Raw genomic sequence first — 24210 nt, forward strand, 5'->3', positions numbered from 1 at the left:
TGGCGTTCAGTGGAGACAACTTTTGGTTTATGAAGCTCAATCCAGTGATTTGCGCCGCATGTAAGTAGATGTTCGGCGATCGCGGACTTGTTTACTTGGCGATTTTTTACTGCCGCTATGTGTTCTTTCACTCTCTCTTGCACACTTCGTTTGGTTTGACCAATGTACACACTTCCGCAACTACATTCTATTTTGTAAACGCCCGGATTTTGGTACGGAATGACATCTTTTGGACTGCGTAAAAGATCTGCTACTTTGAATAACGGCTTGTATACAGCCTTGATGGAGAATTTCTTAAGTACTGCTCCTACTTTGTCCGTTACATTGCTGTTAGTACCAGAGGGCCTACCACGAACACCGAAGATGGCAAATTGCGGGCATCTTTCTCTTGTACTCCAATTAAGACGTAATTAGAGTGACAGAGAAAGATACCCGCAACTTCGGTGTTTGCAGTAGGCCTTCAGTGTCACATATTATTCACCATACATAAGCCTTATTGCGACGAGATAAGGACTAGGTATAAGTAGAGACTGCGCGTACATGAGTTCTGGGGTATCATTAGGTGGCATACGTTTAATCAACAAACGGTTGTTGGTCAAGTAAACGTCGCTGCTTGTATCAGACCACCTAATGAAGGGTTGGTGTCGCCTGTGGAGATTTGTGTTTAATGCAGGCTGTCACACAAAGATTGTCAGTTGTCACAGAAAGGAGACGTAGCAAAAAAAATAATGGAAGCACTATATTTCTCTGCAGCCTGAAGAATTTACTACTAAAGCATTTTTTTCATTAAAAATTACCCTAAACTTGAAAAGTAAAATAGGGTAGAAGCCATTTGGTAAATTTGGATTAGATTTGAGACCCTTCTCAAAATCCGGCGATTTTTGAAAAAAATAAATTTCTTCTTCAAAATAAAGGTTTTAATTTTTTAACAAAACAGCTTCGGAAGTATGATAGGCAGTTAACCTTGAGCTACCGAAGCTTCCTCGTCGCGTGTGAATTTACTTGCTTTGGGCTTAGGTGCCAAGAAATTGTGAGTGATGTCAAAACGACATAAAAATTCATAAATTTGATCGATCGCTGTTTCTACCACTTTTGCACGCTAATTTGTCATTCCACTCATTCCAGTGGTCATGGTTGGTATACAAGGTGTGACCAGAATTGTCTGCGGCGTGACGATCCGTTTGTGTGGACGCCGGCCGCCCCCGGGCAGGGCGGGGCCTATTTAATAGGCTAATCAATCATTACCTGATATCGTTTGGATGATTTGCGGCACAGCGGCGCTGGATGTTATGGAGTGAGACTCATAAGTAGCGTGTGTCAGCAGCTGAAATCGCTATGCAGACTTACTTACTGCTGTGGCGCGACGACCCGAAGTGGATTTCGGCCTCCGACACCCAAGTCTGCCATGCTTCTCTGTCCAAAGCCGTTTCTATCCAATCCACAGCGCCGAGTTCGCAATAAGAACACGCTGAGTGGAAAATCTACCGTAAAATATTGGGACACACGTAGAGAGCATGGAACCTCCGTAGAATACAAGAAATTAGAAATGGACACCAAAGAGCCAAACATAATTGGAGAAACGAAAGCCACCAGATTCGACAAAGTGCAAAAAGAGCTATGCAGACTAATTTGCAGAAATTTTTCCAAGTTTTCGGAAATATCTAAGTTGGACTAAGCTATTGCATGGCATTGGCATTGACAAAGTATGACAATGTCATCATTAATGTCACATTTCTGTGAAAATATCCGTTTATAATGTCACTCCCTCACTTTGTTATATTCAAGCCGGTGTAAAGTTAGCTTAGACGGACTCTAAACAATTCACAAGTTTAATAAATGTACATTTAGAAATGCTCGTCATAGGATTATTTTGTTAATAACAAAATCCCTTCATGTCCTTCTTCTAATACCCCTAGCCACCATCTCCTGCCTTGCCCACATGATTCTCGAATAACAGATACAGAGACGGCAAAGCTGGATGCTTTAATATTTTACAAAGTCCTTTTCTCTAAAAGCCTACCCTTTCGGTAAAGGCTACGCCGGCGGGGACGCGCGTGTCCAATCCGTAATACTCGTAGACGCGCGAACGGCCGGAAACATCTGAATGTTGCCGAAAACGCCGACGCGCATATCGTGTACGTGTTCTCGGTCTGAATCAAGTAATTGCGTGATGATGTACAGAGATTTAGGATCTGTTTTGTCTTTTCTATACCCTAAGTTTATGAACAAAATCAGTCCACAATTTTGGTACAGCCAAAACTACGTCAGTAGCAGTACTACGTCGGAACCGGAAATTGGAGGATGGGTCCCATCCCTGTCTGTAGGTTACAGTAGAACAGAGATCTTTTATTTTTTACAAGCTTTTATTTAACTTGCAATGTACCTATGTAAGTATGTATGTAATATGTATGTAACATGTTTGTAAGGGTCAAATCTTGCAAGTTAAATTTGACCCACTTCCCGGTTTCCGATGAAACTGAAAATTTGCATCCATATATAAATGGGGTGACAATTCAATATTATGGTACCATTGAGCTGATCTGATGCTGTGTACAGGTGTTGGATATAGGAACTCTGTGATAAAACAACGCAACCTAATTGTGTTTCGGGTTTTTGGAATTGTCTCGATGAATATTAGTTGCCTGTGGAAAGAAAAGTACAGTCAGGGATAAAAGCTTGTACCAAAAATGAAATTTTTGCCAATAACATATGCATGTAAGTCATATGAGTATGACCTCTCGAAAATATTGGTGTTGACACTCTTGACTTGTTGTGGTTTTTCCATACTTTCAGTCATCAAGACGTCAACTGTCATAATTTTAAATTTTTAACGCACTTGTAAGCTAGCTAAACAAATATCGATGCCCAATAAAAAATGCACTTGGAGACTAAATAAATCCAATGAACACAAACACCCTTCAAGTTGAACCTGCGCAGTCCCTCGCCCACCCGTGGGACATTATCTAATCCGAATTAAACTATTATCGTTTGGCCTGGGGTGAGGGTTCCGTTGCAACATTTGATTTTAATGATGCTTTAGGTACGATGATAATAATGTTTTACGAGCGATTTTTTGAAGTGACTATTTGATTTCAGTTATATAATTGGGTAAAAGTAACGTAAAAGGTAGCGTCTTTTTACAGTTATGCACCGTGGGTTTGTTATTGCTACGAATGTAATTAAAACTATATTTATGATAAAAAATGTTGGTTAATATTATAGCGCTCTTTCCTATATATTTTTTGTTGATATGTTTAAAACGATCAATTATAGTTAATCATTTTAACAATCACTAACATTCCTCACTGTCAATGTCACAGCGAAAGGACCCTATCGCAGCCTCAAATAATTATTTATCCGCAGTTTCATGTGCCAAATTTTCATTAGAACGAACCTATTTTTTCAAGAACCGTCAATACTTCTAATCTCTTGAATAAGGTATCTTGTTAGGTTCGATAAAAAAAGCGCTCGGTCATCTCATCAAGTGAAAATTTGGCAAAGAAAACTGGACATGATGGCTGATTGGCGACGTTAACTATAAAACATTTCTAAAGCTCGCTTACATCGCACTTAAGAGGTCTCTTCTAAATCGGACCCTAATCTCTCGTAAGCTGCACCCACAGATAACGACTATCAGGATAACACGAAGTTAATTCGGCCGCGTGCCACCCTTGTCGGCCGTCGTCGGTCGCCCGTCGTCGGTCGTCGTAGTCTGTCAATCAACGGTCCGACGACTATCGGCCCGGAAGGGCGGTAATTAAAATGATAAAACTCCCAAGAGACGCTAAAAAACTAACTGCGCTTTTGCAGGGTGAAGATCGGTGTTGACGCATGCGTGAGTTTCTTTTGTTGGGTTGTTCATTCGGGTCGTCAGTTTGTTAAACCGTTTTGATGTCAAGGAAGTTTTGGAACGCCCACATGGATTGTCAAGCACATGGTAACTTGACTGAAAAACTGCTATTAAAACTTTGTATATGATTTTTTTTTTACCGGAAGTGTGGGTACTTACAGGTATTATGATAATTTAAACTGAAACGAGACTTGATCGCGTGCACTTACTAAATACCTACCTATTATTTATAAAACGTAGCTTCCCTTTAAACAGTTTCGTAGCAACACCATTATTTCAATGTCAGCGAGCATCTCGCTCTCTAATATAGGTATTTACAGATTTCATTTATAATTTTAAATTAACATGTTGTAGACATATTAGAACACTGCAACAAGCATCAAATGATGACATACGTTTATCTAATTCTCTTCTCATTTATCACGAACTGTGATGAATCCATAACATTATACGATATACGATCCATTACACGCGTCCGCGCAAGCCGCAAACAGATCGCGACACCATTTAATAACAATGGGAATGGATGTCAGGTTGTCACCACATCTGTCCACTGCCTAACCGCAACGCCAGTGTATTTAGACCTTTACAATATAAAAGAATAATTTAAATTGTGCAATACAAATAGGAGGTATTTATTTACCTACACCTAATGAAACTGTTGATATAATTATTTAATTTTTTTTTATATGTATATACATTTATTACAAATTTATTTACATACAAGATATATACAGTGGTACTTATTTAAATTAAATGACATAAAAACTAATAATTGTCGGTAACATGATACATTTAAAACATGCTATTTTACTCACAACGGCATAAAGAAAATAAAACGGAATGAACAAGAAGCGACAGCTTTCAAAATTCAAGTTGGCTAGATAAAGTACGAGTTTTTTTTTAAATAGTTAGTCACATAATACGTATTAACTATGAACTAACAAAAACTAAATAAAAGCGAATTACCATATCGAAATAATAAGAGCCTAATTTTCCGCTTACCTAAATTGCCTAAACTTTTACAAAATATAGGACGAGGGCATGTAAAATACTAAAGATTTTGATTTTGGATTAGGAACTTACGAACAACAGGAACGAAGAAAATGTTTAGTACGAAATATCTATGCTTTTACATATATCCCACCTTGTGGTCGCACTCATTATAAAAAAAAACTGAACTTTAAATGGGACCAAGCCGCTTTGCATGATGTTAGATAGACCAAAAACGATTTTTTTCGAAGCACCCCAAATTTCATTTCCTAGGAGCCGAAGTGAAGCGAGGTCTGTTAAAAAAATCAACAACTTTCACGGCTCATGACTAGTTAGAGGTTAGAGATGAAGTAGAGACCCGATCAAAGCGGTCGCATAATGTGTTTACTAACAGCCAAATGACTTGTCGCACATAAATAATCACATAATTGGGACGGTGAATCACAACATTGTGCTCCACTCACCCCAACGTGTAAAATCGAGGGGTTGCAATGCGAGGGCAGTGTTTAACTGACGTGTCCGCATAAACATCTATACAATTCTGCACTTTATTTTATTGCATTAGGACGAAAAATGTGTGCATACTTTTGACGTAGATAGTAGCTAAGTCCGATATTCATCACACTTGGGCCCTTTTGGTGAGGGCGAAAAACACTTGTGGTTAACATGTGATACGTGACAGATAATTAAATGAAAATGGATTGTTCGAGTGCATTGTTAGTGTATTTACGGAATTATAACTATTTAGGGGATGAAGGGGCGAACGGTAACTGTGATCTTGTGATCTTCTGATCGTAATCAGTTGCCGGTGGTTGAAGGAAAATATTCGAGAATTTACTGGAGTGGAAAATGTGACTGAATAAAATAATAAATAATAAATAAAACGTTTAATAACAGGCAAGGATCACCCATGAAAAATTTACAGACAACTACAATTACAGACAACTACAAATCTTTGGACAAATAGAACAACTGACTTCCAACCTTCACTAGGTGGAGAGCTGGAGAAGCACTTGAAAAGCAGAAAAATCTCAATCGACTTAAAAGGTGGCCTCGCTCATGCTAGGACTGGTTACTGATTTATTAGTCTAGTGACAAGTTAAACAGTAACGTTAGATTCCACTTTTTAGATTAACGTTAGATTCTAACCTAGTCTGAGGGCTGTATCTGACAGTCCCTAAACTCCACTGGAGATTGTTTATTAATATTAAACAAAGAATTATTATCTAACAATACATAACAGCATAACGTTGAATTATTTAGACCAACAGAGGAGAACCAACGGCGGGAGCAATATTATAGGAAATAAAGTCCAATAAATGTCCGTTAATCGTCTAAACCGCCATAAATTAAAGTAAACGCCCAAAGATAACCGTAAAGCTTACATAAAACTTAAAAGCTTTGAGATTGGCAGTAGTAGGTACCCCCTGGAGATTGTGGTCTAACATGTTTTTTGTAATAATTATAAAATGCTTTATCTCTCTAAGGTAAGCAACAGATTAATTCATACCACAAGTCCGCTTACTTACTATCTAGACTTTACATTGTTTAAGAGCTCTATATAGGTAATAAAGGTTATTAGGTATTAATTAAAGGTTATTAAAAAGGTTAGTAATAAGTGATATACTATTCCGTTTACAAATATTCATTCATATTTAATAACTCTGCTTATTTGAAAACATCAATGGTGTTTTGTATTTGGTTACCACTGATTCCAGGCTGGAATCATTCCACTGATTACCACTGAAATGAGATTTTATAAGTAGTTTTTAACTAAGTATAATAAATTCTAGCAATATTGAGGAAATAATTAATTGAACTTAACCTTTTCGACACCGTGTCAAACACAAAACTGTCATCCAGACGCCACGTCACCGAAGTGTCAAAACTGAAATTGAACTATGCATATGCATGTAGGTCTATGTAATGTTGCTCTGTGGTCTATGACCGATTAATCGGTCTTTGGCATTGAACCTACGGTGCGTATATATCGGTCATTGGCGTCCAAAAGGTTAAATTTTATTTTGTAGATATTGCACCAAATATTGCCCACGCAACGCAACTTTTTGTACCTTGCCCTCAACACCGATTTCAACTTGTCATCAGACCCAGATAACAATTTATTTGCGGGCCACGGTCACCCACGGTAGCCATTTTTTAGACCCAGCAAAAACTAGATTTAGTACGGACCCCCGCGTGGACCCTTCACGGCGTCCCCAACAGCGGGGAGTTGTTGTCACTGGGGAATTAAGATGTCCTCTTGTTTTTGCTTTTAACAGGCAGATGATTTCTTGATACGGTTTTAATATGGTCATAAACATTACGAATTATTTATAAAAACTGGCGAAACTTTGAAGGAGTTATTGAAAATGAAAATATTTATTTCAGGCACAGATCCCATATAGTGTTAATACCAAATTTCTTTGTATGTCTTTCCCATCACGGAACAATAGTGTTCCGGACCTTTGGGAGGCGTGCGCGGAGCCGAAGCCAACAAATTTAATGAAATGTAAGAGGTACAAAAATTATTATTATTAGTAAAAATAATTAGTAATTATTATTAGTAGTAAATTATTGTTATTATTAGTTATAAAAACGTATGCTACCTGAAACTAATATATTAGATCTAGTTCTAGTCTAATTCAAGCTTTAATATCATAAAAGATACACACATTATTTTCGTGCCAATTTATATATAACACATTTTAAACAAAAATTTAAACTAACAATAGGTCATTTTACTTGAAGCGCCTACTAAATATGTACAAGCAAAATGTATGAATACTTTATTAATTCGTCGTAAGACTCGCAAGGCAACGTTCGTTTGATAAGAAAATTATTTTTACTAATCAGGTGTATAGATAGGTAGCCAAAAAATCTGCTATCACACATAATTAATTGTATACCTTATATTGTAGATATTGCACACATAATTAATTGTATAACCATAGCCTGCGGTCTTGTGCACATAATCTATTTCCATGGAAAATCGCTTTTGCAAACTGCTGCTTGGAATAAAAACAAATTCACAATAATACTCTTAATGATAAGAATTATGTATGTATGTAAACACTTTATTGTAACATAAGACAGGTTAAGATACAATTAAACAGAAAGTATACAATGTACAAAGGCGAACTTATCCCTGTAAGGGATCTCTTCCAGTCAACCTAAATAGACTCAAGGAGTAATAGATTCAAGGGATGGCTATGTCTATGTCTTATGTCAACCCTTATAAATTTAACGCCCTTTTGAATTTAACGAAACTGCTGACATACTATTGTAATTTAATAATTTGGAATGTAATTTTGATTGTCACTGTTTTTTTATATTCATTTATTCATAATGTAAAAAACCGACAATCACAATATAAATTCCTAAGAATTTACCATGTGTAATTTTAAGTGCAATTGTATATTGTGAGATAAATAAATCATATCAAATCATATCATATCATATACCTCCGGTGGTTCACTGCCTTTTCGCCGAAAATTGTATTGCAGAATTTCACTTGGCAACCAACTTTTCGCCAAAGTTTCATTTGGCCGAATTTCATTTCCCAATTTTACATAATCCAACCTAACCTAACCCAATCTAGTACGTCATTTTCATTTCCCAACTATGGGGTTGGGAAATGAAATGGTTGCGAAATAATTATTTGGTAAAATTTCATTTGGGAAATGAAACTGATGCCATAAGTTTGTTGGGAAGTGAAATTTGGCGAAAAATATTTTGGCTAAACGGCGGTATCCCACCTCCGGTAGGTATATTAAGCACAAGAGCGCACCGCCAACAAACTGTTTCACAGTTTGGCGAACATTAGATTAAGGTACTTATAATGTTATAATTTTTGTTAAATTTTCAATAAAAAAAAAAAAAAAAAAAAACTTCTCGTATTGAGCTAATAGATTGTCCAAAGCGGAGATTTATGCTTTTGAAATCGATAGTTACGATCAAAACTAATAGCCCGTAAAACCATTCCAATCATCACGTAGTAATACAACCTCAAACTTATCACCGACCTTTGACAGTGCCCGCCATGATGATTTAAAAAAGTTGTCGCCATTTTTTTTTAAACGACGCCAATCGTTATCTTTAAGGATATCAACACGTTTGAATGAAAGGACACCGGTTACATTTGTGTTAAATTTTATTATACGCTTTTAAATGGATGCTGTTTTAGATTTGCTTCTCTAACGTTATGGACATAAGCGCGTTAAGACTCTTAACGCGCTCTTAAGAGTGGATAAGTTAAATGAGGTGGAGAGATTTACACGCCATTTAGGAGAAGAAAAAAAACGTGAGGTGGTCAGTCAAAGCTGGATCGCCGCGCCTGTGCCCTTAAAACTAATAGAATGTAAAATACACAAATATTATAAAATATGTATAGCTTAAGAATCGTAAACAGTTTATTTGATCTGAAAGATATATGCGGTTACATAGCTATGAATTCGGTACATTCATACTTTTATATACACTATATACTTTCCAATGGAATTTGTATTTGGATTGTCATAATTTGCTGTTTTGTTTTGTTACCTACCCTAAATCGGTTACTTTACATTGGTTTAATTTTATGTAGGTACTTAGTTTCAACTATCCTAATGTCTGTGGATTGGTTATTCTGCAGGCAGTGTCAATGTTTGTACTACTTTCGTATCTGAAGCGACAAACGCGAAACGCCGTATAAAAACGGCTTTCCGCTTTATCCTATTCTTCTTCAGTCGTTCCCTCAATGCTGAAGATAGGGACATCATGTCCTTTTGTTGAAGACCAGGTTCCTGCATAGGTGCAGTAATTTGGGCACACCATCTAGCAGAGGGAGGGTCCTGAGGTCTCGTGAATTCAATTATGCCTTTCTCCAGGCTATCCAGGGAGCGACGGGAGAGGTGTCCCAAGTATGCGAGTATATGGTCTCGGGATATCGTTGACAACCGGCGTTTCATGCGTAGCTCTTCTAGTTTTGTAAATCTGTTTGCAGAATAAATGTACGTGTACGTAACGTGACGTCACCTTGCTTAGGCGACGGTTAACAAATTCTCCCAAGCATACCATTAAACCAATGCACCGAGAAATTCTTCAAAATCCTTAACTTCACCGTCCGCATTACAAAACCTAAATTGCTTTGATTGAGATGTTATCGAAACTACGCGGCCGTGAAGGGTTGAGGGCGGAAACTGCCTAACCACCCTTAATTAATAAGTTGTCAGGGTTAAGGGTGCATTAGATAACAAATAAAAGTAAAATATTAAGTCATTCGTACGAATTAAGTAGATTTATCTGTTTGACGGCGTGTTTGATAAAGGCTTAGCTTACACTAGAAGGTACTCGTATCTACTCTATATAGGCATCTGTGTTAATTAATAATTAGTAATAACTTAGTACATATTTACTAAATTTATTGACTTATTACAAAACTTATGAACTTGAGCCTTAAGTATACAGGTAGGTATTAAAAAAATTCAACTGCATAATGTATAAAACCAGGTTTGTATGCTCTTTGACGCAACTAAACATATATGAGTGCAATGTGCAATATTATATTTATCTTCATTTCGAATTTAAATCGATGTTCAGTCTCTATTATTTAAACATCGGATGAAAATGCGCTTTTGTTTTATTTTTGCTAAATTATTTGCGACGCCTGCTCTTTTACGAATAGCACAAGCTTCCACTAACTATTGACGTATGTTCCCAAGGCGGTAAAATTAAGATCAGCCGAACTCCAACACCATTTTGATTAATTTTACAGGAATACAGAATTCCTCCCTTTTTTGAGATATATCAGTCTATTCTCTTTTGCCCAATAAAAGAGGTTTATCCTGTGCCCATCACTACGATTCTTTCAACTAGTATAATGATGATGATGAGTTACACTTAATTCTGTCAGACTACGCTTGTACTTACCGTATACATAGGTAGACTATGTCACCAAGTCCCAATGGACTAGATTGGCAATAGATATCAAAATATTTGGGATAAACACACAAATGAATTGCACCTTTACATACAAACGTAGTTCCGCTCTCATTTTAAAACTACGTGTTGGATTGTTATGAAACTTTGCACATACAATCACATGTGGAATATCTAGGTCTGTAATTAGTTTAGGTATATAGCTCCAGTTTATAAAACAAATGAAATAGAGCAAAAACAAGTTTTGCATGAAAAACAAATTTGCTGTATTTGTTTAACTATGGTATCTGAAGCTACATAAACTAATTACAACAGACAACGATATATATAATATATGAATACTTAAATACATACAAAACAACCATGACTCAGGAACAAATATCTGTGCTCATCACACAAATAAATGCCCTTACCGCGGGATTCGAACCCAGGACCATCGGCATCACAGGCAGGGTCACTACCCACTAGGCCAGACCGGTCGTATAATTGAATGTAACAGTTAAACATCAAAACCGAATTGGAAGTAAAACGCGCTGTTAACTAGGCATTTCTGTTAATAGGGGCGATATAACTTAATAGTTGGCGCGATACGATCTCATGTTATTTGGGGCGATCGCCGAATGTGTGTTCACGTGAAAACGTATGAGTTGTGCTTTTATTAGTAGCTGTAGAGAGGTAGGAAGGGATATACAGGGCAAAAGGTTCCAATAGGGGCAAGTAAAGTACTAGGTAGGTTTAAGAGTTGTACTTAGTAAGTGTAAAAATATGCATATGAGTTACTCAAAAATATGTCCCATAGCTATTATGTCAGCGAATTAAGAACTATGGGACATATTTTTTAATAACTTATATGCACCCATATTTTTACACTTGACTGTACATAATAATTTTCTATGATATTTACCCAGCAGGTAAAGGTATTATTTCCAAATTTTGTGTATTTGTCATGTCACTATATGATGTCATTGTAAATTTTGTATTCACTTGTAAAGAGCCCTTGACTTGAGGCCTACCTACAGAATAAATTTTTATATTTGAATTTTGAATTCCGCCCGGATCGCTTCAAAAAGCTCGCACGACTAGTATAATAACAAAAAAACAGTTGAATTGATAATCTCCTCCTTTTTTGGAGTACGTTAAAAATGAATAAGAAAATACAGGGTAGGGTGCGTTGGGTTAAGATTGAACGGGTTTCTCATGCGGGGTAAGATGAAAAGACGCACCCTATATTTTATTCGACTTAGGCTTGTAAATGATTGATGCAAAACGTGGGACATAATCATGATCGTCTCACAAATATTTTGCCTTTACTAATCAGAATCCAAGTAGCCAGAAGTTTCTACTAGTACAGGTACAGTAGGTTATAATAATATGTATGTAGTAAAATAACAAAGCAAAATTGGAATATAATATTTCGACCGGTTAATAAAAATAAACCTATACGATTTTGCGACTTTTGAACGATGATTAACAAAAAGGGTTTAGAAGTTTAGAACCCCTGACCTCTAGGCATAATTACTCCAAAATTACAGGGTATTCAAATGATCTCCTTTCTCCGAAGGTTAATGTGCCGGGTCTCTATTGTTTGACATAATTATTGAAAGTCATAATGTTATGCTTGTCATATTATCATTAGTCATAATTTGGTTTTTCTCAGAAACGCGTAACTTTTCAGGATTGCCATAAAACAAACCTAACCTAACCTATCTATAGGATAACCTGAGGAAAATCCTGAAAAGTTAACGGTTATGGAATTATGACTAATGATAATATGACAATCATTACATTATGACTTTCAATAATTATGTCAAACAAAGGGACCCCTAATGGGCCACTTCTACCCATGCGTAGAGCTGTAAGAAACTCCACAGGTGCGTGTTATCTCGGCCCGCGGCGGTATGTCGCGCGCCCGGGGGCTAGCGACCAACGCGACTGTCGTGTCGTGTTTGTTTTCTTAGTGCTCTTTCTTAGCTTATTGTTGTTGAGCGCATGCCACTTGCTGATACACAATGGTCACGCGCTAACCAACAATGGGCACGCGCACGCACAAAAAGAACAAAGGCTTTGGTTTAACAGATTAGGGTCTTTGGCGAAAACATCATTTGAGAAGACGCAGACTATAAATAAGCGTCAATTCATCTTTAGAACCACAATATACACATACGTACATCCAGCGCATACCAACTTAATTAATAGAATTCATTCATAAGGTCCTATTAAAATTGTATTCAATAAATATCAATACAAAAACAAAAACAATTCAATAAACTTACGACTAAACGTAAACTTAAGCCTAAGTCAAAAAGTCCCCCACGAGTTGTCCCCGGCGCAAAGGTGCCCATCACACTAGCCGCGTTACCACGTTGAATTGCGATGGACAACCTTTGCACCAGGTATTTTCATAAGGTGGGTATGCACTTTTGCAGCTGCCCAAGTGCCGTGCAGCGTTAGGCCATATACCATAGTTAAGTAAGCGTTGAGTGTTCACTCCTCACAAAGATAGAAAGCCTTTCATATTAAGTTTTAAGCGAGCTTTGAAAACTTATTAAAATTAACACCTTATTGCCTAAATTCAGACAGCTGAGCACTTTTTCTATAACTTACTTGCTGAACTTGAAAACGAAAGCTAAATTAACCGGCTCGCCTACTCATTTATTGACGCGTTACCACTCTTATCACTTCCCCGGAATGTTCCTCCTCCGGGATGTCTTTCCCCCTTCCCCTTCAAATACAGGATATAAAAGAGGAAACTCAAAACTTTCCACTAGGTACATACTAAATATATACAACTATTAACAAATTATATGGGCATTTGCCTGAAATAAATAATTAAATTGAATTGAATTGAATTAAACAAATTTATAATTTAATATCCATATGCTGCATGTCTACAGTCTACATAATGTTCAATATAACTTTTATTTGGCCTAAATTCGCACCATCAAAACTTCATTAACCCTTTTCCACCTCTGTACCCGTACCATGACTCATGAGTCACTGACAGTGTCAAAACTGACATATACGCTTTACGCTATCGAGAACGTAATTTACTTTCTATATATCTCGCTCGCACGAGCCGCACGAGCGAGTACGAGCGAGATGCATAGAAAGTAAGTTACGTTCTCGATAGCGTTTATGTCAGTGCCAAACCGGTGGTAGCCACACTGACAACTACTTGTCAAATATGTAACAACTTTCTACACGTTACATGACGTACAAATAGCCGTCTAAATAAACAAATTCATTTTATTCGTTATTAATTAAAAGAGATATCTCAACTTGTTTGATATCATTTTTATTTTTATTACACGTCCACAGATACACCTGTATTTGGATATTAGGAGCAATAAAACATTTTATTTGTGTAAGAATCCCTTTTAACTTCCGCCCTTTGGCCGACCAACTTGTATTTGCGGTTATGTAAATATCGTTCTGAACTCATCATGAACAAAATCTAGATTTATATCGACTGGAATATGAATGAACCCTGATTACCTTTTGTATTGTTTTCGAGTTCCCGATATTTTGACCCAGTTACATGCATCTTGTTCACGGTCGATATAAGTCTAGTTCAACTGCGAATCATTCAAAACTGTTCATGAACAAAATGTCTAGCAACTGTATAGGGTGAGTGCAGAGATAAGTTTGTCGTGCTAAAAGGCTCGGTCGCGCGGTAAATGAGGCAACCCCATCGGTCTGATTATTTTTTTATTCTTATGGAGTCGAGTCCGATTAATTTGTATGATAAGTAACGAGGCTGGGTTCTCATCCTCTTTTGTCGGATCGTTTCGTCACGTCTGGTCACGTCTGCTTAAAGGAAAAAGTAAACTTAGAGTGTACTCCATGTACGAGTTATTTACTTAATTATAATAAGTTATATAAGAGGTTAATTAATTATAATATATTAATTAATTATAAGCTTAAATCTTATAACAAATAATTTTCGCAAAGCTCGCTTAAAACTTTTTAAATATGGTTTTTATCTACTATACTGGTATGTATGGATTAAGCATTATAAGCTTACTTATTTGTCTATGACGTCAGATCGATCTGATGCAATTCGAATTGCGATTAAATTGATATCAGTGTTGGCATTCCGTTTAGAAAAAAATTGAGATCCGGTCCTTGGTTGTCTCCTTTTCCAAAATGGACCTGAAACAATGAAACTGTTAAAATAACATCACAGTATATATGTTTTCTATTTTTCACATTATACACACGCAAGTGGAAGTCTAATTAACTACTGCTAATACGAGTCTAATATCCACTATCGCCAGGAAACCATCGTGGATTCGTAGATGCATCGCATAATGCCACCGAAAATGGCACTCAAATCGGCTTATTAATTTAGTAGCACTATTGTATTCCGTGCTTACTACTTATGGCACCCCTCTTTTTGCGTCGGGAGTTAATAAATATATGTAATATGTATTTGTTTAAAACGTTGAATAGAATTATATCTGTTAAATTTTACAGTGCTTCCAGAAAGGGTTTCTTCAATATATTTTTTTTTCTATTTTATTTATTTGGGGCAATATAAATCAATTTAATAATTTTGTCATTTTACAGGTGCTTTCATTAGCTCTACTTAGCTGCTTTCTTCAGTTTATTTTATATGTAGTAGCTGTCACGTAAAATATATATAGACATTTATTTTTATTTTGGAAGCTTAGCACATTAATTTATTAATTTATTTAGAAATGTAAAATTTTAATGATAAGATTTGGGTAAAAATGTCTATTATGTAGTAATATAATTTGTGTAATATTGTTAATAATGTTGTAATTGTCCAAAATAGCTTAGTTAGTATAGTTGTTAAAAAATTGTTTTCCTAATTATTTTTCACACTGCACCCACATTCGAGAATTTCTGTTTTGCCCTATGGTTGACTGGTAGAGAATGCCTTGAGGCATTAAGTCCGCCATTTGTACGTATTTTAATTGTGCAATAAAGTTTAAAATAAAATAAATAAAAACAGGTATTTCTTCAATTATTTTTTATGTAAGCCCAACCAAAAGAGACTTGATGGAACTGTTATATATATGGATCATTATTCGACCTAAAACGAGAGCCCAAACGGACTTTTATTGAATAGGAACACTACCAAAACTTGAAATAGTTTAAACATCTATTTGATCGGTCTATCGTAAAGTTATTACTCAATGGCCAAATCTAACTGCGTCAAGGGCCTATTATTACGGTTATCTAATTTTTTTTTATGTTTATGGACAGCTGATTAAATATTTCTGCTACAAATTATAGAAGATTATTTTCTCGATATTAATTAGATACTTTAAAGTCTTAACAATTTCAACTTAATTTTCTAGATAAAGAAGTTATAGGTTTAATTTAAATGAGCTGATAAGTGGTATCTTAAGGACCTGCTTTGTAACATTGATTGGTATAGATAAATAATATTGTTAGATAAGGGTTTCTTGACACAGAAAACGCTAGGTAAAGATATAGGTCACAGGTGCTAATCCGGCTTATTCTATGGGGCTAATCACGAAAGCGCGAAGAAAATTGGAACAACCATTTTTCAGGGTTTGTCTCATAGTAAAAGTCGAGTCCACAGATTAAATATATACGCTAGATTACGCAAATACCACGATTTGTATTGAAACCAAGCGTGCCGACTTTTTCATACAAAATTTACGCATAATTTAATTTTAAAATTACTTATCTGTGATAGGAAATATGTTCTTGCCTGTGGGTGCTCACAATTATTGGGTTGTTGCAGTTAATTATCATGCAACTAAGCATTTTTTAAGTTTTAACGGACGTCCGGCTGCAACAACCGGCGGCGTGGACTGTAAAGAACCTCGACGCTTGGTCGGGGTTCGGACACGCGAAATAGATGCATTTGCGTCTTCTATGGTATATTTATTTCTGTGGTCGAGTCTGTTAGTCTGTATATCGCTCTACGCTTCAACATTTCCATCTGCACGAGTCCTAAACTGTGTGTTTCTCCAGAAATTTCCTGCCTCGCACAGTTAGGCTAGGCTCACACCACCCGGCGTTCATTTTTCCCGTATACCGTATACGGGAAAATGAACGCCGTGTGAACCTAGCCTTAAGCTGTGATATGAACTGTCGCTCGCGTTATTTCCGGATCGATATGACCTTTAAATATTTAAGAAAAGAGCGTACTCCCATCTTAAAGGCCGGCAACGCCCTCTGCGGATCTCCATGGGCGACGGTAAGTGATAGTTTGAATTTTCTCAAATGATTTTTACGCCTAAGACCCTTATCTGTTAAACAAAAGCCATTGTTTCTTTTGTGTATGTATGTATAGCAGGCGTTATTGACTATTTTGATTTGACTAGAAAGTTGAACTGGACATGTGGCCAATACGACCCAGTCTTAAAATATGCTATGAGTTGTCAAAAAACAATGTTGAATAGCGCCCTGCAGTTAATCTTAATTAAAGCTAAAGCATCCTAATATGTTAGTAATAGAAAGTATGAAAGCGAATCGATAAGCAAATCGAGATCTTATCTCCACTCAACGGACTTACTGACCAGTACAGACAGGCAATTAAAATTCAACCTTAAGACATAGATCATAAGGTCCCTTCTAACTTTACTATGTGAGCAATAGAATTCTCTTTACCAATGTTGAATCTTAATGCATTTACTTGTAAAAATAGCTACAATGATTTTGAATAAAAAGCGTTCCAACTATTTTAACATCTAAAAAAAAGCAATTAGGTAATCCCAAAAATTCTTTGACATCAATTACCTTTTTGAAGTTTTTGAAACTCGCATGTTTATACACGGATATGTAAGTAGTAAAAAATCCCATTTGAAAATGAATTCTAATGTACACATTTTAGAAATGATTTTCATTTGACTCTACACTTTGTAAATCGACTTTTCATTGACAAGGAAAATCGAAAGCTATCGCCTTCGATATAAAGTTAAATTTCGTATAACGGTAACAATCAAACTAGTTGCCCAATAATTTAAAATGAAGTGCTTGCTACCGTTTTGTTTTATTTAGATTTCTACTTATCGCGAAATAACTTTAGCTGCGTCGCATCTCGATTTTCCGTGCGTATGAATTTGCATTTTATTTCAACTGAGGAAAGTTATATTTTGAATCTTGTAGTTAAATTAAATAGGAGTATTTGTCGTTTATCTCTCGTTATGCAATGTGTTTGTTTCTATCTCGATATGCTCTCGTTTTAAGACCGTTCGCACGCACTTGCCACACATCGTGAATACTTATTATGGACTTGATACGGTGTAGCGCGAAATTCCGTTACGACATAAAACACCTAATGTCCATTTGCAGGTAATAACTATATTAAAAAAGTAAATAAAGGTCTACTCAAGGGTTGTGGGTTAGCTCGTGTCAGAATGCAGAAATGAAAGTGGGTTTCGTATTCTCCTTAATTTTACGGTTTCGCTCACGTGTTTTTAGTCACTCGCGCGACATGTTTCGGAGAGCCTACTGTGGCTACCACCAGTTTGGCACTGACAAACTCTATCGAGAACGTAACTTACTTTCTATGCATCTCGCTTCTACTCGCGTCTCGCATATTAGTGCGAGCGAGATGCATCGTAAGTTACGTTCTCGATAGCGTTTATGTCAGTGCCAAACTGGTGGTAGCCACACTAGGCTCTCCGAAACATGTCGCGCGAGTGACTAAAACACGGTAACCGTAAAATTAGCTTAATTCTAGTATATCTCACGGAAGAGAATCTACCCTGGAAAAGGACTGACGAAAAATTTTGCTTGTTCAAGTGTTTTCTCTATGAAGGTTTATTTTTCCACTAAAGTATGTAGTGTGGTATGTAGAAATTACATATAATAAGATTTAATGTGGCTCTAGACTATTTTTTCATAGAGTGTGAGGATTCAGAGTGTACCTAAAGGGCGAATTTCTAAAGAGTGAAACACATTTTCCAACATGGTTCATCGAGGTCCTCAATCTCAGGTAGTCTGGACATGAAAACAGGCCGTTTTATTATCATATACCTACCAAATTTCATGTCTGTTCAAGAGATTTCGATCTTTATCCTAGTTCGATTGTGCTAATGATAAAAACCACAGAATAAGTTATAGTATTATCATATAAAAACTCGCCAACCATTAAACTTAAGTGGTAGGGCTGTTAGTTACGTCAGTTTACATGATAACGGTTTAATAATTTTATCGGCATGCGTCTTAACTCTTGATCTTGATGTAAGTACAAGTTGTAAAACTCTATACTACAATCTAAAGACGCTCCTATTCTCTTAACATTAAAGTCGTGTTCAGATTATTTTGAACATCTTACCCGCTTAGCTTCTGGTGCTGACAGTACAACACTTTTCCATCCTGTCTTTTTAATGAATTAAATACTTACTTATAAAAACCGGTCAAGTGCGAGTCATACTCGCGTTCCAAGGGTTCCGTACATTACACAATTTAAACAATGTATTTTTTTGTGAAACGTGAGTGAAATTATGTCTAAAAAACCCATAGGGGTGGGGATCAAAAACTAAGTAATTAGGTCCGACTCACGCTTGACTGCACATTTCTAGTAGGTTTTCCTGTAATCTAGAACTATTTTGTGCATTTTTTTCAAAATTTAACACCCAGTAGTTTCGGAGATTAAGGGGGGAAGGGAAATGGTAATTTTTGCCTATTTACTTGAATAACTTCTAAACTGTTTATCTTAAAATTTTAAAATATATATATATGAGATTTCTCACTATGAGCTGTTTCATTTGATATATAACATGATATAGTTTGGAAAACTTTATTTTTTAATTTTCTCATTTACCCTCCAAAAGTGGCCCCCATGTATAAAATTCATTTGTTTACGTTTCATGCCCGTCTTTGGGTCACAAACTTACATACGTGTACCAAATTTCAACTTAATTGGCCCAGTAGTTTCGGAGAAAATAGGCTGTGACAGACGGACAGACAGACAGACGCATGAGTGATCCTACCTATAAGGGTTCCGTTTTTTTCCTTTTGAGGTACGGAACCCTAAAAACAACGTCTGCCACGACAGCCTTCTCAAGTCATCGCCACGTCCTGAGCTTTCTCCCGATCTCGATTAATGCGCGTGCGATGCTCTACAATATGCAAGTGCAGACGTACTTGAATTGGTAACCTTAAGTCTGTTTCGACGATTGTATATATGTAAATAGTACAGGTAGGTAGGTACTTACGTCGTCTTACAAGTAGCGAGAAAATGTCTAGGTACTTCGTTTTTTAGGTCCCATTTGAACCGTGTTTGGCACGCTCTACCAGATAGGCTACCATAGCGCTCTTCTAATATCTTGTCTTATATCATCTAATTATTAGTTATTGAACTAATTATGTTATGCCTTGTGGTTGCAATACGCTGTTATGCCGAGTCTAGGTACCTCCTGGGAAAATTGCTTGTAAAATCTGTATATGGCACAATTGGCATTTAATGATGACTTCCGTTGTCACCTCGTCAACTTAAGTGGCAGTTGATGCCATAACTGTCACATTTTCCATCGCCATGAAAAACACATAAGACGTTGTTATATTATTCATTGAGGAAACAATAGACTAATTATTTAATTGCTGATTATAGGTGCAATTTATAATTTGATACTTACCAGTCACTTTTCGGTATAGGAAAACATCGCGAGGATACCAGTCTAATCCTTAGAAGGCCTAGGCCTAACTAGTTTCCCTTCTGTGTTGAAAGGTCAGGCCTCTGTTTCACCACGCTGACACTGACACTTTGCGTCTTTGTCCGGGTCGATAAGTAACGTATGTAGTACGCTGCTACATAGGCGAACAACACGCGAACGCGAAGCGAAGCGATGCGGCCCGCCGCGCCGCTTCGCTTCGCGTTAGGGAGTTGTTCGCTTACGTAAGACGCAGCGTAAGGACAGGACATAGCGTCATTACATTACTTGTTGGACCAGCCATGTACGGAGAATTGTCACTCTCAGGTGACATTTGTCAAAGTGGTGAAACGAGCCAGAGGGCCTATCGCAAACACCGAAATTTGCAAATTCGAGTCCGGCACGGCCACGGCACATCTGTAGGCCCGTGGCAATAAGCCGGGACAACACGAAGAAGGTGATGATGAATGTTTTACTAGTAGTAGTGTGTTGCCTGTAGCTTTCAATAAACCGTATGCGAGATTAATACTAAGTACCAGTGTTGGCCGCAATTGTTAATTTTAATTAACCATTGATCAATTTTATTAACCATTAGTTCCGCCATTAACCAATTGCATTAAAGTTAATTCGGATTAAATTTTTGAGACGTTAATGGCCATTGAAGTTAATTCGGATTAACTTTAATTCGGATTAACTTCAATGGCCATTAAAGTTTCAAAAAATTAATTAGAATTACTCTCAATTGCATTAACGTCTAATAAAATTACATTCGTGATATATTAAAATGAGACAGCAAAATGACCCTGACTGAACCCTGGCAGTAGTAGCAGTACCTACCTACTACCTAGTAGAATTCTGGTTTGGTGCAACACAGACATACGCGGTTTTGGTCATTTAAATCGTCTTGATGAGCACTTCGGAGAGCCGTACCCATGATAGAGCTGATGCTGAACCCTGGCAGTACCTAATGGATCTAAGGTTTGGTGCAACATAGGCACACGCTGTTTTAGTCATCCGAGCTCTATCATGGTTACTGCTCTTCTACGTGCTCATCAAGACGAGTCGGATGACCAAAACAGCGCGTGCCTATGTTGCACCAAACCTTACTTCAACTATGTACTGCCAGGGTTCAGCATCAGCTCTATCATGAGTACTGCTCTCCCAAGTGCTCATCAAGACGAGTCGGATTACCAAAACAGCGTACGCCTATGTTGCACCAAACCTGAGCACCACTATGTACTGCCAGGGTTCAGCATCAGCTCTATCATGGGTACCGCTCTCCTAAGTGCTCATCAAGACGAGTCGGATGACTAATACAGCGTGCGCCTATGTTGCACCAAACCTAAGTTCCACTAGGTACTGCCAGGGTTCATAAGGAGGATGAGTAATACATACTCAAAACTTTTACAAGTTCAGTCTTGCAGACCTTTGATCCCTTGGACGCCTTTATAAAATTATGATATTTCTTCTTGTTAATTGTTAATTTTTAATCACATTTTTAATTTTCATTAAAAATTGATTTAATTTTTAATGGTTTGTAAACCATTAACCATTAGTTTGTTTTAATTGTTAATTTTTTGAAATAAATTAACATTAATGGCCATTGATCTTAATGGCCATTACTAATTCATTTTCCGTCAATGGCTAATGGTTAACCTTTTTAATTGTTAATTTTTAATGGTTAATGGCATTAGCGTTCGGCCAACACTGCTAAGTACTCCCTTTACGAGTATCGTGTTACATAATCATAGGGAAATTCTTATTTTACGCATGAACGGATATAGTTTTTTTTTTTATAATAATCTCTTGGAAGTAAGCTGATTTATTGCCTATGAAAAAGTTAATGATTTTTTGCCCTAAACCGCACGGGAAACATCTAGCGTGTACACGAAGATAATCAAATATCAAAGTCGAAGTAATTATCGACAAAATAATATTTTCTTACAGTAGCACAACATCTCACTTACAACTTCCTTAGTCTGTACCTAGGAATTTCGACAAAGTCCTACAGTATGGACTGTATGGACACCTATAATTATGCTTGAAAATCTTGAAATCTATCTTAGTAAGTACCTAATTTTGTATTTCGTAAAGAAACTTCAGTAAATTGGTTAATCATATCCACAAGGCTAAAGTATCATTGTACTAACTTTATCAAGCAGATCTATGTCTGCGAGCGATAGTACAATTTTTCGTATTAAAGGAAAAATTAAAAAAAATTCACCGCGTCGGGCAAGACTCGAACTTGTGACCTTTCGGAACACCGATCCAATCGCTCTTAACCAACAGAACTGAACTACAGAAACGTATTAGAAGCGTGCGATTCTCTCCATTACTTCCTTTTGATTACACGCCGGAGGACCATAACGGCCGCAGCGACATCTAGTTATCTACCGTAAGAAATAAGAATGTTCCATCTTAACGGCACCGGAGTCCCAAACGCATGAATTCTAAAGTAATTTAAATTGTATTTTTTATTTATTTACTCGTAATGCATGTTAATTATAAGATGTAGTTAGTTAGTTAGTTAGTTATGCTGGTCATTTTCCGCAAATCGACATCCAATGTGCCTATTTTGCGTGAAACGAGGTAGCGCTACTCTAACCACCCCAGCTCCTCCACGAAGCCTAGCAAAGTCTTCAGGTTGCTAGTTGCCTCTTTTAGTGTGCATGGATTACCTATAAGATGTATTGTTTTGAAATAAAGTCCGCCGAGTTTTTTGCCGGTCCCATATTGGGATACCCTCGTCCAATTGAGGGGAGATTTAAATTTTCTCGGGGCATAGGTGTAGGGTTAGAGCCGGCATAGCTTTATTTGACGTTCATAAGCGTATTGTAATATGCCTACTTGAACTTAACTTTCTTTGTTTTTAATATTGTCTTCGGTTACCGCGATAGTTACTCATGAAATAAAACTATGAAAACGGATTATATCGCGTATATTGAATTTATAATACATCCCGACGTTTCGAACTCTTTACAGCGTTCGTGGTCAACGGGTGACTGAGGAAAAATTACAAAATGCAAAAATACCCACATACTAAAATAATGAACAATCATAGACTACAAACTTTAAGGCTGGATGTACATGCAAAATCGGTTCATAAGGCTTGTTATACACTATAATTATTTTTCAAGTAAAGATATATATATATACGCGATAAAAATAAACTATGCCGGCTCCAACCCTACACCACGGACCCGAGAAGATTTAATTCCCTCCTAAATTGTAGGAGGGTATCCCAATATGGGACCGGCAACAAACTCGGCGGGACACATCTTTTCAAAACATCAGAATGTCCAGCATCATCCAACACTACGGTCTCACAGTCTATGTCTCGCTCGCTCCTTTATCAGGTGGACTACAGGATCCCAAGCTGGTGGTAGAGAAAAGCCATCTTCCCTATTAAAGTTTGGATATTTCTTAATCTCAATGGCCTCGCGCAGCATTCTGGGTATGTAACGCTTCTCCTTGGCAAGAACCAGAGGCTTATCAAACTTGATTGAGTGATTGGCTTTATCCATGACATGCTCACAGACAGCAGACCTAGGTCGACGGTGCTTGACATCAGCTATGTGTTCCTTCACCCGAGTGGAAATGCTCCGTTTCGTCTGCCCGACATATGATAGGCCACACTCACAGTCCAGCCTGTACACTCCTGCAGTCTGTAGAGGGGTATTGCATTTTACAGGCCTCAGGAATTGTGACATCTTCTTCATTGGCTTCTATAAAAACATATTTCAAGCCAATGAAGAAGATGTCACAATTCCTGAGGCCTGTAAAATGCAATACCCCTCTACAGACTGCAGGAGTGTACAGGCTGGACTGTGAGTGTGGCCTATCATATGT

Source organism: Cydia strobilella, chromosome 2 (genome assembly GCF_947568885.1).
Source record: "Cydia strobilella chromosome 2, ilCydStro3.1, whole genome shotgun sequence".
Classification (NCBI taxonomy): domain Eukaryota; kingdom Metazoa; phylum Arthropoda; class Insecta; order Lepidoptera; family Tortricidae; genus Cydia; species Cydia strobilella.